Source organism: Barbus barbus, assembly GCF_936440315.1.
Source record: "Barbus barbus genome assembly, chromosome: 9".
Taxonomy (NCBI): Eukaryota; Metazoa; Chordata; class Actinopteri; order Cypriniformes; family Cyprinidae; genus Barbus; species Barbus barbus.
The window spans coordinates 5,843,617-5,862,933 of record NC_136737.1 but is presented as its reverse complement, the minus strand read 5'-3'; the positions used below and the strand labels follow the sequence as shown (position 1 = coordinate 5,862,933).

Sequence of the window (19,317 nt, the reverse complement as noted above, 5' to 3'; positions counted from 1 at the left end):
TAGTCAAAATGATCAGGTGTGGACCTAAACTCTGGGTGTGAATCACTCAGGTCCCTTGCTCAGTAGTCAGTGTTTAAGGGCTGTCTCAATCACAAAATTTAGTTTGCTCCCTAAAAAAGCTGTGAAAACCAGGAAGCATCGATGCTCACTATGTTCCTTTATAGGAAGTTCTGAAGCTCAAAACTTAAGAGATAATTCGCTACAAAATGACACGTGATAGATTTTAAAACACAAACCAATATTATATTTCAGCATAAACATACATCACTAGACAGGTAATGTCTAATCTAGCAAATATTTATTTATGACTGAAATCTTGCACGTACATGTAACAAAGTATTTATCATAATGTGCTGTAAATAACATAAAAAATATGTCAGTTATACTGCTGTGCATAAATGTCAGTAGTGATGTTGTACAATGAGGACAGAAATAGTCACCAGTGTGTAGTGAGCCACTGTCCTTACCAGTGCCTGAATTTGTGTGCATAATACATTAATTTACAACCTAGCGAACTATGAAGCTGATTGAGACGCAACCTCTGAATGGCCGTGGACCTTGAGGGCCAGAGTTGAGAACCCCTGACATACTGATTAGATAATAATCACTCATTAAGAATGAGTACACTTTAATTTGTACAGAGATATGCAATATTTGACTCATATTCAGTGACGCTATTATCTTTTTTCCCCTTTTGTTTGTGTGTCAATCACAGCTACATAAAACCAAAGGCCATTTAGCCACAGGTCACTGCATCTTTTGCTGTGTAAGTTCTTTTTGTTTTTTTTGAATGTCAAACACATTCTCAGTATTTATATTTAGTTTGGTTTTTATAACCATTTTAGAGTCACTGTTTTGGTGCAGTTCTTATGTACTCTCCTTTTAACATTTCAGCAGCTGACTTTTTTTTTGTGCTTGCATAGTAATTTTAATTGTACCACATTTGCAATACATATATAGCAGGGCTCCAGACTAACTTTTGAGAGCAGTGGCACCAGCGCCACTGAGTTCTACAGATGGTGGCGCCAGAAGCAGATTTGGTAGCGCTTGGGGTGGTGTGTGGGCGGTATTAAAAATGAAGATAATTAAATCATAAAATTATTATAGTTTTGCATTAATAAGCGTAGTTACTAGTAGGGATGCCACAATTCTCAATATAATATTGAACCGTTCGGTACGACATCCACGGTTCAATACGCGCTTGTGAATTGCATTTTTTTCGGTTTTACGTTTAAATAATTTGTGTGCGTTTTATTTCTCTCCGAATTTACTGTTTGTGTGTGCCTGTAAGTCTACGAGCTGAGATGAGTTAACTCCTTCCCGCGAGTAAATATTCAATCACTATGCTCTAAAGTTAGGGGGCGCTTAACCATCATTCCATACTTTAACATGGCGAGCGGCGGTGAAGTGAGGCAACAGTACGAGGAAGCGCCGGCGTCTCTAAGATTTTCCAGCAGCTCTAAGATTTCAGTGTTCATTTTTTTTTATTATACAATACACTAGGAACTAGTGTACTTTTCTTGGCTTTTAAGTAAAATAAAGGAGTATTGCAATAAATCGTTTTTTATTTTTTTCTCCTTAACCTCTTACTGTTCCTATTGCCTAAGCATAGAATAACAAGAAAAACACTTATGTGTCAAGCCATCAGAACCGAACCGAAAACCGTGTTAAAAAACCGAGGTATGTATTGAACCGTAGGCTAACTGAATTGTTCCATCCCTAGTTACTAGTAATATTACACATTTATTTCATGGTAATGCACATGTGACAGTAAAGCACTGAGATTGAGTTAGGAAGCACAACATTTTTTATACTTTTAAAATACTTTTATTAACAACAGTAACATGTGCAAAATGTAAGTTTTATATAGAAAATTTATATTCTACTCTTATTAAATGTACCATTATTCTTCTGTAGTATTATATGGAACTGACCAACAACTTCAGTGATTATAAAAGGAGCTCTCTTGCTTTGTGATTCAGTCAGAGAAGTTTGTTTTTCAAGGCACTTTGTGACTTTTCTTACTTCATACACAAAAAAAGAGCAAACGTTTATAAAATTAGTTTTCTTGATTTAAAATTTTATTTTGCAGCAAATTCAAGTTTATGAGCTGGGGCAATGTGGTGGTCGTGCTAGTGCTCACAAAATGTACTCGCACCGTCAGAAAAATCAGTCACAAAACAGTCTGGAGCCCTGTATAGGAAGTGACAAAAAACTGTGCTGAAAATTCTAGAAAATTGTTCTTATCCTGCAAGTCCTCACTCTTTTGTGCCCTGAGGTAGAAATGCCCTAACAGTAGGGAAAACTCAAGTGTATGCTTTTACATTTTGGACAACCATTGTTTTTTTATTATTATTTTTACATTTACATTTGGGTTATTGTTTTCTTTCTCACTTTATTCAAAGTGGAAACTTCTGTCGTGGCTCAGTAATCCAGGATTGGGATGGTGGAAGAACCAGAAGAACAAAGATTGGCAGAAATCTACTGGTGCGCCTGAGGGAACCGATTTACCTAATGTCTTAGTTAAACCAAAAATTCTCATCACTCACCTTCATGTCGTTCCAAACCTTTAAGACTTTTGTTCATCTTTGAAACATAAATGTAGATCTTTTTAATGAAATCTGAGAAATTTTCAGGTAAGTTTCAGTTTAGTTTGCGCCAACTCTAGGTTTTAGGTACCATGAAAGTGGTTTGGCTTTTAGCAGTGTTCATCGCCTTAGTGACGTACGCTCCACAGCTAACCTGCTCCGGGGCAGGTTATGTTATGGTTTAGAGATCTCAAACTGAAATTTGACCAATCAGCTTCAAGCAAAGTGACACATCTCTGACGCAATAAAGCCACTCCTCCAGTTTCTCTTACTCCAAATTAAAGGACGCTACATAATAAAACATTTTTAAAGATAAAATCATCTGATTTTTAGAGATGATTATTTTTTATTATTTATATAATTATTATACCCTTAATCCATTACACAAGCCAGCTTAATTTAATAGTAATTAAGCTTTTATTTTAAATTAATATAAACATATAGATAATATGCAATATAAATACATTGTAGAATCAATAGCTGTAAACATGACTACATATGAGTTTCAATTTTAAGTGTTGTTATATCTATAAATATTATAAACTTTACAACTTTTACTTGCACTTATACGGTAAGATGTGTTTAAATTCTTCATATTGTTCAATCTTTTAATCTTTGGTAGTGAATCGCACTGACTCGCTCACGAGAAGTGAATCTCAGTTTCAAGGCATGTGATTGGCTGCTCATTACTGATGTCACACATTCATGTGCATGCGCTCCATTAACTCAGGATCAAGCCTGAGTTGACAGAGAAAGTTGATGATCAGCTTCATGGTAAAACCGGATTGGACTGGTTTGGTTTTGTCAACTCAAAACTAATCATGTAACCCTGAGTTTGTTTAGCCACTATCATGGTACAGGCCCCAGTTGTTTAACCTCAATTTATGAAGTGATGTGAATGTTTTGTGTGCACAAAAAACATTGCATTTTTATTTACAAAATAACATGTTCACGAGAGCAGCATGATGCATCAGTGTTGTGTTGGCGTGAGAACTGGTCATCTCATGCTGCTTTTGTGAAAATGCATTGGATATACATAATTTGTGAATAAAAACATAATATTTTTGTTGTTGCAGTTTTTTGCGTACACAAGGCATCTGTTAAAAATATCTTCATTTGTGCTCTGCACAAAAGGGTCTTATGGGTTTGGAGCGACATGAGGTTAAGTAATTAATGACAGAATTTACATTTTTGTGTGAAATATGTTCACATGTGGTTATAATTGGTCATTGTTCTGTTTTATGAACATTTTCAATATTTTAAAGATTTATTATTTTGAAAAATGATGTTTATACAGTCTACTTTAAGTACTTTTGTTAATATTTATACATCTGTGATTATGGTATCTTTCCTTAATTATCTGAATTGTCTGCTAGCAAATATTATGCTATAGCATATCTGTTTATAATGATGCTGAGCATGGAACCTCCTGAATGCTTTCATTCATATTTAGCTGTATATCCTATGTTTTTATTAATAATTTGGGTGTATTTTTCAAAATAAATTAATTAAATTAATTTTGAGTCTGTATTCAACATTCACAGCTGTAGAAACAGCCTTTACATTAGTTTGGGCATATGAGGACATAAATTAGGTTAAACTACTGCATGTCCGCCCATAGAAAATAAATAGTTATAAAAAATGACCAACTGATTACCAGCACACAACTATTGATCCGCAACGTTGCCACGATGTCGCAGTTACAAACTAGCAACGTCACAAAGTTACGTCGTGGCAACGTATACGCACCTTTCACTTTTCCGGTTGCCACGACTAACTTTGGTCACCAGATCACGTTGCAGTTACGTATTTGTGTTAGCTGGGATATACATATATTTTACATGACTTTATATTCATTAACAGTGGAGTAGCCTAATGCATGAAAAAGCAGTCACATGTGTTTACCTTCACTATCTGTCCAGTATCTTGCTGAGACTTTTTTCTTTCCGCATTTTTTCTACCTCCTCCTCACTGTCCACATTTGAAGTTTCCACTGCTGTTTTGGCTCGCTCCCTAGCTGTCTTGTAGTTGTCTATAGACAGTAAATTTGTGTTGTCTTTGTAATTTTGTTAATTATTTTTAAGTATGTAAAGCAGTGTACCTCTATATGACTACTTCATTCAGTTTCTTACCAGTCTCGGAGAGTATTCTTATTTTATATCGATTCCAGAGCTCCTTATCTGGCCTGTGGGAGGCCTTTGCCATGGCATCTGCGTTTCTAGGTGGCCAGTAGCAAATTAGAACCTAAAACATTTCAGGAAAAAGCGAATAACATCTTAATTTTTTGTAACTATGGACTTGTTATTTGTGTGTGTGTACTCTTACCCCATTCACCTCCTCTACCCATGATGCAGGCGCCACAGCAATCGAGTTTTCCTCAATAAAAACCACTACGTAGAATCCAACCTATTACAAACCAAAGAGCACTAATTAGAAATGAGGGTAAAGGAATATAGGTTAGGACATTAAAGCAATGAGGACCAGTACATATTTTCTTTTTTTTGTTAATTGAGGTCATGGAGGAGAGAAAGGACAACTCTGTGACCATGTCTGTCCTCAAGGATCATTGCCCTTCTGTTTAAGTTTGTCTTGTTCAGAATCGCCATCTTTGATGGACCACTTACAAAAGCTCCATAGATCCTTGAATCACATGGCTCGCAAAGGTACTCAGGTGTGAGAAGACTCTACATAAGAGTTTTCCAGAGTTGGTACTTTCTAGAACTTCACAGCAGGATGTTGGGCTAACAATGTAAACATTATAGGATGTTTCATAAGAATTGGTCTCTCTTCACTTGTTTCTATTGGAATCTGTGACTGTTCTTGGAGCCGTTTTGCTGCTTGGATTAGAACATGGTTTCCTGATCTAACCGTCTTTTTCAGCTGGTGCAGATAGCTTTCAAACGAAAAGGCGCTGCATTTGTCTAATGATCCATATGTGGTGGCATATATATTTTTGTTTTTAGATTGTAATGTTACAAGAGCATAGCCTACTTTCCCTATTTGTTTTCATTGCCTTTAAAATAAACATTGTTTTATTGGACAAAATTGAGCAGGATGTTAATATTATATATATATATATATATATATATATATATATATAACCAATTATAAAATACAGATGAAGCCCCAGCCCTAGTTATAACAATCATAATTCTAGTTATTACGGCATACAAACTTATCACATTATAACAAGAAACATATCTTGTTAATAACAATATACTATTTATCTAATTAGATGTGAAAATGTTGCACTTTATAACATGCTAACTTCGGTGTAAACAGAAACTCATGTTGAAATGGGGAATGTTGCTCTTGAATTAGTTCACCCCAGAATTAAAATTTCCTGATAATTTACTCGCGCTCATGCCCTCAAAGATGTTTGTGTCTTTCTTTCTTCAGTTGAAAAGAAATGGGTTTTTGAGGAAACAAATCCAGGATTTTTCATGTGTGACCTTCCCAACATGATAACATATTGGCTGAAATCGTGGACGCGCATTGCAGAGCTAGTGCAAGACAAGCATTTGTGGTTAAAAAGTATATACATTTTTTAGAAAATGAACGAATGTATGTGGATCATTCTGGTAACAACAAAATATTAAGAATTAGGGGTGTAACGATTCGTTTTAACAATGATTGGATTCGTATCACGATTCGTGGTTGTCGATACGATACAAGGACGATATTGGTTCATTTAGAACGATACGATGCAAACTACTCAGTGACTTGAAATCGATTCAGTAACTTTTTAGCCAAAAATTCAACCAGTGTGACAGAAATAAATACCTGGATACTGGACAGTGCAGGTGAAGTTTCCTAGATTCCTGTTGTTTCTTGTAAGGGAATCAGGTATCAATTAATTATGGATATAAACAAACAAGTAAACAACAATTAATGGCAAATGCATTCATATTTTATTTGAATAAAGTGCAACAAACACTTTAGGTTGAATTAACAGGAAGTTAACCTTTTCTGCTCTCATTTTCAATATTCAATACATTCTCAATAAAAGTACAGTAAGTGCAACCAACATTTCAACAGCAGGTTTACCTGCTACTTCTGCTTTTGTTTTTCAACATAAAAATATTACAAATTTAATATCAAAAATAATGTGCAACCAACATCTCTTCAGGTTGAATTAACAGTAGGTTTACCTGCTACTTTTGCTGTAGTTTTTCAACATAAAAATAATACACATACAGTATTAATATAAAAAATAAAGTGCAATCTCCGTCTTTGCAAAAGCCAAAGTGTTTCCACACACTGGGCCGCAATAGTGGCTTGATAATTTCGCGCTCGTCGACTTCTCCTCTGCTATCCGCCATGCTATGTTTTGTTTTTGTTTTTTTTAAACACTGCTATGTTTTGTTGTCTTTGCGCTGCTGCTGGCGCGTGGCGATGACGTCACAGATAGGCAGACTGAATCGAGTAACGTTTAACGCCTTTATCATTAAAAGTGCTAAGAAAAAACATCTATATAAAGTCTGACGTGCTTACATCCAATGCGTTATTTCCTAGTATCGATACAATCGATTGATTACCTTTTAAAACGATGTTAGATCGATATATGTCGTCCGGAAGGCCAACTTGCCGAGCACAGATCAATGTAGTTGGATCATATGAATATAAATCGATACATCGATGTAGTTGATGAATCGTTACACATTAAGAATCAAATTTATGTAAACTTTTGAACGGGGTCATTTTTATCAATTCAATTATTATTTTATGTTGTGGACTATAATGTCTTTTATGTGAAATATCTTATTAAGGTCAGTACTAAATAAAACATAACATGAATTTTGTATGATCCGTCTGATTTTGGTAAAATAAATAACATTCTGCAGATTTTGCAAGGTGTATGTTGCATCCTGCGCAGTTCCGAATGAAATGTTTACTGTGAGGTTTTAATATAGTGTCATATTTACTAGTTTAGAAGTGAATGTTTATCATGTGTTTATCATCTCGCCGCGTGCCGCCATGTTCGCGTGGCGTCTCATGCACGCGCATCTCTGCAACATTGAAGCTGTGGACTTCCGCTCGAGTTAAATACGATTTAAGTGGCTTTATGTTGCATTTTTTCTTCATAGACGTTGGGATGTATCACTTTCTGAGCAACGCAAATTAAGCTTAAATAATATTTTAGTTATAGCACGTGCTTTTATTGTACACAGTGATCGTGTTTACGTTTTTCACCTGGAGGATGATAAAACAGGTGAAAAATCCCACAGTCTTGCATCGACATGGACCCCGAGCAATATATGTCTCTTTAGTAAACCACCTAGCAACCACACAGAACATCCTAGCAACCGCAGAACACCTTGTCAGTTGGAGCAGGTGCAGATCTTCACAAATCAATGACAGGAGTTTAACATCTTCAGGATCCCTCGAGGTGAGACTTTCTGTAGCAAACCTTTTTTTATATATATAGCCTATACAATATTTCATTGTGCCAAGACATTATTATATTCAATTGATTTATATTTGTACATAATTGTATTTTCCTTGTATCTTTTTTGGCGCTGTGAAGCGCTGAATTGAAATCTTTTGTAATGGTTATTAGGTAAATCATTTGAAGGCAGTTCATGTAAGAACAGATTTATAAACTGTTGTATAAATAGCAACAAACTGGTTTTATTCATGTTTTCTGAAAGAGGCTCTGTATACTGGACTGCAAATCACACGAATAATCACTAATCACCAGCATTAATTTCTATATAAATCTTTATATACAAATTTAATAGTATTTCTGCAATCAAATAATGTGTCCGGTATTTAATGTCGACTCTTTAGAATCAAACCAATCAGATTCGTGAATGAACGATTCTTTGAGTCGGTTCTCTTGAATGAATCGGTCAAGCGGGTTAGCAGAACGGTTTGAATCAGTTCGCGATTCAGTCTGAATGATTCATTAAGCTCCGACTCACTGAATCGTTTGGGGCGGTTTCTCTCTAGGAATGTGATAAACATACAGAACCTAAAGTGACCTAGACGAATCATATCTTTATCTACAGTCATTTGAAACAAAGCTGTCAGTGATAAATAACGTTTTTTTTTTTTTTATTGAGTTGAGCATATTTGTTAAAGACCTTTTACTGCAGATAAAACCATTTCTAGAACATGTACAAGAAAATATTTAAAGTGTTTAGTCAGCTGTTTTCTTTCTTCCTTTCTTTAAATATTTTTTGCTCATTTTCCTGCAGTTAGGCTATATTCAAACAGTCATTAATCTGCAGCTCTACTGTGATCTATTTATAGCGCCCCCTATCTGTTAACAGCAGAGTTATTCTAGAGAGAAATTCTTGATGTAAACACTAGTGAGCGCTAGTAACAGTGTATGCCAATGCTATTTTGTCCCTTTAGTTCCAGGGACTCAGGGCTAATCTGGTTAGCATGGCCTTGTTAGCCCCTGTGGTCAGATAGTATAATTATACCATTTTGCAGGCAGAAACAATCTCTTTCCATTGACGGATATTTAATAATAGGAGAGTGGATATTTAATAAAAGTCCCTGTTTAAAAACTGTTAATAAAAAAATGATATAACTTCCTAAAATTGATAATGCACATAAATTGTGGTACATTATTTCTGCGTAATTACAGCTTGCATTAAACCATGCATTGCAATGCTTTTATTTTTAAAAAGCTTCACTTGTTTTTGACCTTAACTGTCAGACCAACATGATGCTCTTCACAAAACAGATATGTAGACCCGTCTGTGATCTGTCAAGATCAGTGGAAACTTCTCAGAAATAACACAGTGTTGCTGGAGCTGGAAATAACTTCTGTTGAAAATAACACTTCTTATCTGCAGGATCATATTAGTATTAGTCAGGTGATGAATATAATAGAGTGATGCATATGCCACTAAATATCAATCTTATATTTCAGATACACATAATATATTTTTAATATTTCACATTCACACAGTAAGATCTCAAAGACAGTATGTTTTTGTCAAACATTTGTCATTATTTAGCAGTACATCTTTGTTTCTCAGAAAGAGGAAGTGAAATTGTGGAAGTTCCTCAGCCTCGAGCGATTCACAGGAACTCTCTCACATTATTCACGCCTCAAGACATACACACTACCACAAATGTCCAGTAATAGCCACATTCTCATGCACAAACTGTCTACCCGACAGATGCAGACACATTTCTTTCCATAACTAAAAATGAGGCCCTCTGTGGTTTGAGTCTGTAGAACACAATGTTGTAAAAACACACCAAACACATCTGTTTGCTGCTAATATTTACAATGAAATTAAATACTGTCACTCTGCAGATTTTATTGCTCATGTTTTATATGTATTGACTAGTGATTTGTAATCTGATGCACTGAGGAGAATAAGCTGCAAGAACATATAAAATGGCTGTTGAAAGTCATCTGGGATTTCCTGAACATACACAGAGTAAAACTAAACATATAGGCTACTTGTGAACAAATATCTGATCGAGGTTCCCATGTGAGCTCTCACATCAGTAAATTTTGGTAATATATTATGAAGTTTTCAGGGCTCACAAAATTTCTAAATTCTTGGTTGACCTTCAGACAGGCATTTTTCAGAAATTAGTAGCCCAAAATGTATTTAACTAGCCCGAATAATAGAGACATCAGCTGAAATTCACTGCAGACACTTCAAAAACTTCTGTGATTTGTATTTTTCCTTCAAATAATAAGTCAAGAGAGTGGGGGTGCAACGGATCGCACAACCTATGGTTCCGATCATATTACGGATTTTGAGTAACAGATTAGGTCTTTTTTTTTTTCTTTTTTTTAGATGAGCAAAATCATTTAAAGAACACTTTAAGTACTTCTTCGATACCACAGGGGGAAAAAAACAACTTTGTAGCATAACTAATAAAAGTCACAAATTTTAAAGGCAAGTGAACTGTCAAACTAATAGCAAATAAACCAAATTCAAGCATAAATACAATAAAACAAAGTTACAAATAAAATAAGGTCTAACGTTAGTTTTCAGGGACAGAAATGTAATAATTAAGTTTAAAATAACATTGCATTGTCTTCATTGTATAAATTAAATATAGATTCATCTTTTTATATTTATCTTTTTTTTTTTTGGATTCACACGCTCCGGGCGACTAAGTCCCCAGGAGTTAATGAAGAATATATTTTTTGGTGATGTATAATTTTATTCCTACACTGTTATATGTGTTTTTCTTATTTGGTTTTTTGTTGTTTTTTGTTATATATATATATAATTTATTTATTTATTTATTTATTTTTTGTACTAAGCAGCTAGTCCTAGCCACACCTACATATTAACCAGCTGTTATTGATGATTCATTAATTAACCTGTTTGAGCAATTGATGTGTCCTGAAGGAGGCTGTTTTTGCCGAAACGCGTAGATCTACTTTTAACTATTTTGTAATGACTTAAGACCAGTACATTAAAGGCTTTTTTTTATCTTACCACGTGAGTGCCTTGGAAGTATTTAGTCTAAATATAGATGAATATTTTTATATAATTTATACAATGAAGACAATGCAATGTTATTTTACACTTATTACATTTCTGTCCCTGTCGCTTAGACGGAGTTTCAGTATTGCCCCGCCCCTTGCCAAAACAGCAAGTTCGTCAATATTGCCATATCAATTCAGACCCCGAGAATATTGAACAAGAGGATCGCGCGGAACATTTGCACGCACGGATATTGCAAGACATATTAAAGTGGCAATGATGTTGTTGTTTTTTGCTAAATCACGTTTTAGACAGGATGTCAACAACCGCTTAAAAATAACTGCATTGATCATGTACAGATACGTGCAACGGTAATATATTTTATGTTTCTTGTTCTTTAATTCTAACATTATAACATGAATTGCACTGAAACTGTTATACAGTTGAATTTATTTATACCATAGTCCCACAGACTTACACTATTTGTTGCGCCATATATCTGCAAATTAATTCTCTACCAGCAGGAGGCGCTGTTGGAGCAGAAGAGCTCAAGGTTTCCACGGTAACGCTGCACACAAAACAGAGCTCTGCTCAGCTGCTTTATCAGACATTATATGCAAGATTAAATGAAAATGACATCCATAATTTTCTGAAAACAGTTGGTTACCATCAGAAATACAGTGATATAAAAGCACCCGCACTGGGTTTCGATTTTTGAAACGTGCAGAGCTCAACCAAGAGTTCTCCCCACCCTCTGACCAGTCGAAGGCGGGACCCGTAGGCGGGATTTACAATTTGTGATGTCACAAATACAGGAAAACAACTGTAGTCCAAACGAGTCATTCGTTGTAGTTCTTGAAAAGGGATTTAAAAAAAAACGAAATATCTCCCTTTGGAGTGGACTTTGAGATTTGTAACTTTGTAGATCGTTTTATGCCCAAACATACACACTACACACTGACTAAAATTCAAAAAGTGAAAAAGCATAATAGGACCCCTTTAAGTTTGGAATTCATTGGCAGAGAAGGTAGGGGCAAACATAAGGTCCTTCGAAACGACAGAAATACAATCAGGTGAAAGAGCAATATTAGATATTATATACTAATTGATATACTAATATTAGATTAATCTTTGTTGAAAGTTGGGTTTTGTTGTTTGATGGTTAACAGTAGTGACACAGACACCAGCAGGTTTTTATAGGCTGCAGTTATTTTAAGACCGATTGCATGGATCCGATATTGATACACATGCAATTTCTTCACTGGTTATGTTCACGCAAGACATAACTGTCTGTGTTTATGAGAATACTTGCTGAGATAGGCATTTTGAGATAATTTTATGTAAATGTATCCGTTCAAGCTCAAGAAGATGTGAAAGAGGAATCAATTCTGTGTTTGCGTGCTGTCTGAAATGCCGCTCAATTTGTGCAAGCTTTGCGTAAAGAAAACAGTGCAAGAGTACCGTATTGAATTCTCCTTCACCTCTTCATGTGCTTCAGTGGTTTAAAACACTTGTTTGAATTGGCAACACGTGCAAATGATCAACTACGATCCGAGCCTTTCGGTCAGGGCGGTGATACATTTTGGTTGCCCGACTGGAAGATACAACAGCCCCGGGACATCGGACTAGCGATTTTACAAGCCCTGATTTTATAAGTAACACTGTGCATTTTGCCAAAATGTGTGTTCAATTTGAAATGGTTACTAATGTATGCAAATGTCTGTTACGTGTAAATGAATTATTGGATTTCTGAGTTCTTAAGAGCTCAGAGGACACTGTATAGAGGATACATGTTTATATATGTATATGTATTTTATACAACTGAAACATTATTATGCAGGATCACAATAATCAAATCAATGAACCCCCCCCCCCCCCCCCCCCCCCCCCCCCCCCAAAAAAAAATGCATTGGAACGTATTACAAAGCTACTTAGGCCTATCTGATGCAATTAAGTGTATTTGTATAGCACATTTCTCACATGCCAGTAATTCACTTTTAAATTGGTTTAGGCTTGGAGTTTATAATAAATAATGTTTTTAATAAATTCCAATATAATTTATTTATTTTAAAATGTATTTTTTCCACTGTTGTTATATCAAGTTTGTGTTTCATTTTATTTATGAGTATTTAACATTTATTTCTGACATAATTTGTTCTAAGTTCATGTATGATAAATGTCTGTTACTTGAGGATGAGTTTTATGATTTTTTGAGAATGGGATTTATAATTATTTCTACGAGCTCAGAGGACTAGACTCACAAACTTAAATGTGCAGAATCTGTTCACAAAACGGTGTTAATTAGGAACTCAAGAATAAAATCTCTTGGGCCAGCTGCATAAACGTAGCCTCTATACAGTGTATTAAAAACAAGTCTGACCAACTAGTAGTTTGCTGAGTGTTAAGCAGTCTTACTCTTTGGATTCAACAGAGACTAACCTATGTTTTTATGTAACTAAATAAATGTTTTATGCAACTAAATCAGCTTTCCCTGTTTTTGAGTATGCTTAACCTTTGATCTTTAGTTTAATTGAAACATTGCATTAACAGGATCACAAAAAGCAAACCATTTAAAAAATGCTCAGAAAAAAAAAAGAATTGCACACAAAACAAATAGAAAAATTAGAAAAAAAGGTAATATTGCGGTTCAGAGTTTGCATGCATACAAATAGTCAATAAATACTTGTATTGCTTTTTTTATACAGAAAGCTTTGTTCTGAAATGTGCTAGTTTCATGCTCTTAACCTTTTACTTTAGTTATCTTTCACATGTGCGCTTCTTCCATGTTTGCATTATCACATAAGCTTCTTCTAACACATGCTTGAATTTTATACAGCTTTGTTGCAGTAATCGCCAAGTGTGCATGTGTACTGACTGTGATCAGAACATCACGGAGGAAACATTCAATTAATGAGAATTTAATTAACGTCTGTGGACAACACTAGCGTACACCACATCATCCTCCTGTTTAGCACTCTGAAAGAAAACACAGAGATAGAATATATAGTTTTATTGGGAAGCATACTCATTTTCATTTGAAAATTAAAAACACTAAACACACTAAATGCGACTCTGTTGAAAATGACACAGATGACATGATCTTACCGATTTCTGTGTGTTTCTTTTGTAGAATGTTGGATCAGCGTAAGTGATCGCTTCCTCACGGGTCTCAACTATTTCAATAATGATAATAATAATAATAAAAGATGCTTTAAATCAGCAATTAATTACTAAATCACTATTCTCATCATTCAAGATACATTATTTAAGGTTTATTATTAAATTATAAACTTATTTGTTATAATATTTAGTATGTTTTACAGATGTTTCAGCAGTAAGTAATACTTGCCATGTTGATCAGTTTTTCTTTGTTTCCTGCAGATGTAGAAGATCCCGACAGCAACAAGAAACAACAGACATCCAGCAACAGCAGCAGAGATCAGCACTGTCGGAGGAGGACCTGTGGAATGATCTGCAGGAGAACCTGAATAAGGACCTGAACTACGATGTGAAGTAGGAGTTGGTGGTGGTGTAGTTGGTGTTGTAGCAAGAGAGACAGTTTTTTAGTGCGAGTAAGGAGTAGGAGTAAGTAGGAGTAAATAGTAAATCTGTAACTAACACTATGAAACCTTCACACTAAATGTGTATTGCGATGTCATTGAGGATGAGTTTTTTTGTGATGATAAACTCATTATTTAATTTATGATGTCATTTATTTCCACCCTGTCTCTTGATAATCTGAATGAAATGCTTGGTTTTGGCCCTGGTAAAGGTGAACAGCATACAGCAAGCAACTTCTCAAATAGCCATGACACAACACATAAAATAAAATAATTGTGCAATAAAACTCTCAAAGATGGCAGTCTAATGTGTTAACGGAGACCAGCAATTATATTGATAGATAATAGAGCAAAAATGTGTCTTGCTTGAACAACAACTAATAATTACTTGTTGGTGTGTAAATATAGGCTGTCCTGTTCTTATCACTTCACCTACTGGACTTCAGTGGACATGGAGGCAATAGTTTGTTACTATGGAGACAGTATTTCATTTACATGTTTCATAGTGTAATGTCACAATGTGGATGAATAGAGAACAAGTCTATTGAATCGCCTTCAATAATGAACTCGATATTGCGTAGCTTGTCAGTGATCCATGGCTCTGTGTAATAAATGCCGCTCCATTTGAAAGCAAGTGATGGAAATTTAGCGCTAATCATGGAACCGGCTTTACTGATGAGATGCACATGACAATCGCGTTCGATATATCGCCCAGCTCTACTTGCAAGACATAATTATTAGTGAGCTTCATGATATCAAAAATTTAAACGGTATGAAAAAGTCACATGAGTTTCCTACCAGAAGTAAGAGGTCTATCTCATTATCAGGTATTTGACATGGAATTACAATACAGTGTCATAAAAAAAATGTGTAAAAGATAAAAAAGAAAATAATAATCACCATAACACTTTAAAAAAAAAAGATTGCAATATTAAGGGGTGGTGATGGCGCAGTGGATAAGACACATGGTTTTGGTGTGAGAGACCCGGGTTCGAATCCACTGTGAGACACCAATGTGTCCCTGAGCAAGACACTTAACCCCTAGTTGCTCCAGAGGCGTGCCACCTCTGACATATATAGCAATTGTAAGTCGCTTTGGATAAAAGCGTCAGCTAAATGAATAAATGTAAATGTAAATGTAAATGTTAAGAATTGTTATTTTAATAAATATGCCAGATCTGTAGAATATAATAGAGTGAGCTGTAATACCCTACTTACCATAGACAGTAACATTGAAACTGTGTTTATCCTTTGATCTGCTGTTGTTGCTGCTGATCTCAACTTGATAAAGTCCAGAGTGTGTATTTCTGATGTTTGTGATGGTCAGAGATCCAGTCTGATTGTCCAGCTTCAGTCTGTCTCTGAATCTCCCATCAGTACCATTAAATATCTTACTGGTATTTCCCTTAATTCTAGCTATACTAACCCTGTTAGTTCCAAATTTCCAGTCAATCTTATCACCTGTCTGTATTTCAGTTAAATGAATCTGCAGAGTGACAGAATCTCCCTCCTTCACTGACACTGACTTCACCGTGTCTGTATCACCGATCGTGCCTGATGAACAAACAGAAACAGTCTCTCAGTCACATATATTAAAGTTAAATTTAATAAAGCTTTAACTGAAATTAGCCGTAGTTTTGAAATGATTACAAACTTTGGAAAGTTAGTAAGACAGAAACATCAGTGAGGAAAATATAAGACTGGGTGCAAAACACAGATACTTGAATCCCCAATTCTTCATATGTTTTACATTAGAACTTTTCGTATTGTGTTATGAGCTAGTAAATAGAGCTGTGTAAATCCCATTTTTAATTTATTGATTTTGAAACTGAACATTCAAGTTCTACACAAATAGTATCTTAATAGAAAATATATAAACGCCTTCAAATTTATTTTATTATATTATTATTTTATTCTATTGTAATATACCTGTACATACAATTGTCAATTTGTGTAATGTTATTCCCGATTTACTTGTTTTATTATTTTATTATCTGTGTTTTGTCCTATCACTGTCATTGTGTTGCACTGTGGAAGCTTCTGTCACGAAAACAAATTCCTCGTATGTGTAAACATATATCTAGCAATAAAGCTCATTCTGATTCTGATTCTGATTCCGAAATGGGAATAACTGACCGAACATACAGAGGTTCTGTTTGGTATCCTATCTTAACAGGACAATGAAATGCATCAGAATAATTATAATTGATAAATAGTGAATAATCTTGGTTAAACTTGAATCCAGATTATATTGTATAGTTATATCGGGAATAAAAGCAAGATCAAATCTTCTGACTTCTGGTTTAAATAGTGTACAATTGATCTGTACTAACTGCTACCGTAACAAACAAACGTGTATAACTTACCAACCAGAGGACAAAGGCACAGACAGAAAAAAACAAGTGTATTTTCTTTAAACATTTTCTTCCAGCAGCTCTTTTGAAAGGGTTTGAAATTGGAGTTTAAAAATATTTTCTTAGAGTGTTGTGGTCTTGTAGGTCATGCAGGAAAAATCAACATCTACTTCTGTCTTTGTGTCTCGGCTGAGTGAGCATGCGTGTAGCGTGTTGAAGCTGTAGTCTAGTTTTGCAACAGTAACAATTTTTTTTCTTTGGTGTGTAGTGTTATTCTGTGCCATTGTTTTAACCATGCTGTATTGATATTAGAATTTGCAAACAAACAAACAAAAATATATCTTCTTCAAGAGTGCATTGATTCATACAGGTCTATTGTTGAGAGATTTCATTTCTCCCTAAACATAAAATTACTCTGTTGCCCTCCTAAATGAGTGGGCAACAGCGTGGGATATAATTTTACTTTTGAAGTGGTACATTAACATTAGACCTAGTCCCAAAAGGCACAGTTGATGTGGATTTGTTCTCTTCTCAAGTCTTGAGTCATGCATTTTCAAAAAGTCCACATGACAGTTTCCTTTGTGATTTTTTTTATTTTTTTATTTATCCTCTCCACCATTTCTACCTGTCCCCGATGCTCACCTGTCTCTGTTGCTGAGTAGGAATTCAGTTCAAGATTTTAAAATATATATCTTAAATATACAAGCTAGTGTCATACATGTTAATTTTTCGATACATGCAGATTCTGAATATTTGAAAAAGTTTCAATACTCATTTTTCACAGCATTGAAACAGATATCAGCTGTGCTTTCTCAAGTATGAAGGTCAGAAACAGCTCCAAGTGGGCAGGGCAGCTCAGTAGGTGGGGCTAAAACTCAAACACTGATTGGTTGATTTATTGCGGCAATAGAAAGACATAATAGAAGCAAGTAGTGATTGCAACCTAAATCCTGTGTCTTTTTCAGTTTATTTTAAGGGGTAAGTGATTTCTGGTAGCCAATGTTGATTTTGAAATCAAATTTCAAATGATTTTCAATGGTTGCTTTATCGCGTCCAGTGTAGGCAGCTGTTGCGCCGCGCCGTGTCCGGTGTAGACATGGTGTTACTCACCTATCGAGAAGAAACAAAGCAACCTCGGCATCCGATCGCAGGCCTTATGCTCATTGAGTTCGCTCCAGCACTTGAAAGCTGATCCGATATTTACACGGGTGCTATTTCTTGCCTTATCGTTCCTCAGACGTTTTCCTCTTGTTTTTTTATCCGCCCACCATCTCTATCTTACTGTCGCTCGGCTCAGCTGTTCACTGAATGCTCTCTCCTCCACATCCTGAGTAGACACGCCCCTTACTGCTGATTGGCTACAAGTTTGTTTTCGTACTCATCCCCAACTCAGTTTTCTAAAGCGTTTTTTTTTTTTATTACATACCCCACCTTTAATTGCTAAGAGCTGTGTTTTCATTAGTGTGAATGCAAAATTAGTGTTTTGTTGTTATTTTTACGGCACTCTACGTTTTTTTAAATAAATGCCGTAATAATAATAGTTCAAAGTATTAATAGTTTTTAGTCAGATAACATAAAGACAAGACACCTCGACGCGCTTTAAACTTTTCCCAATTAAACAGCAAGAACGAAAGAGAACAAGCACCTTTGTTTTTATTGCTGTGTGTAGAACTACGTTAGCTGCATTTTTATTTAATATTAATTTTAATAAAATGTAAATTCATCCCCCACACTTTATTCAAGCTCGAGCAGGTGTTTTCACATAGAGGTTTCTATATTTAAATCTAGATTTAAATTAAAAGAGACAAGACCTGACGTTTTATTCATTTCCAAAATGAGGAAATGTGATTATCAGGAGAGCTGAACACTCGTGCACTGCATGTTTCCTTCATACGCCAAGCCAGAGGCCGCTCTTTTGCGCAGAAACTTTTGACGTATGGACAAACTCACACGGCTATCGCTATAGCTGAGCTGAATAAAAAGCAGAAACGTTTTTACTGATGAAACGTGAAGACAATAAACACACGATTGCGAGAATATATGGTTTATGTGTGTTTTTCAAGTTATCTTCAGGTAATAAATAAATAAACTATATGAAAAATGCAGTAGCCTACTGATTGATATATAATTTAGTATAGAAACTTTAAAATATAGTTCCTGAATTATTCTGTGATAAAAATGGGAAAAGGGTGTTCGTAGTTGCCTTTATAAACCAATCATAAAATTGTCATTAGGAAAACACTGAACAAAAATCTTGTAGCCCCTTGCTGCAGCTGACATTGCTTTCACAGGCTACACACAGCAATATAAACAACAGCTGTGCATGATCTCTTCACGCCGTTATCAGAAAATAATAATAATTAAATTATGTAAGTTTACAAGCACACCGCTCCGCTGA

The 19,317-nt window shown here is 35.1% G+C and overlaps 2 protein-coding genes and 1 long non-coding RNA gene across 3 annotated transcripts in view; 2 read left to right on the top strand and 1 right to left on the bottom strand.

The window, feature by feature from the left end:
* LOC306874607 (uncharacterized protein) overlaps positions 1 to 19,317 on the top strand; it is a gene marked incomplete at both ends in the record, with an annotated part of 341,414 nt that overhangs the window by 243,266 nt on the left and 78,831 nt on the right. The window lies entirely within an intron of this gene.
* The window catches only part of LOC306874969 (uncharacterized protein), a 111,878-nt gene that overhangs the window by 83,778 nt on the left and 8,783 nt on the right, over positions 1 to 19,317 (top strand). The gene's annotated exons all lie outside the window — the stretch shown is intronic.
* LOC306874977 lies at positions 12,989 to 14,488 on the bottom strand. Its single transcript, XR_013784679.1, has 3 exons — positions 14,355 to 14,488; positions 14,111 to 14,178; positions 12,989 to 13,981 (listed from the first exon to the last, which is right to left on the bottom strand). It is a non-coding gene; the product is annotated as an uncharacterized lncRNA (long non-coding RNA).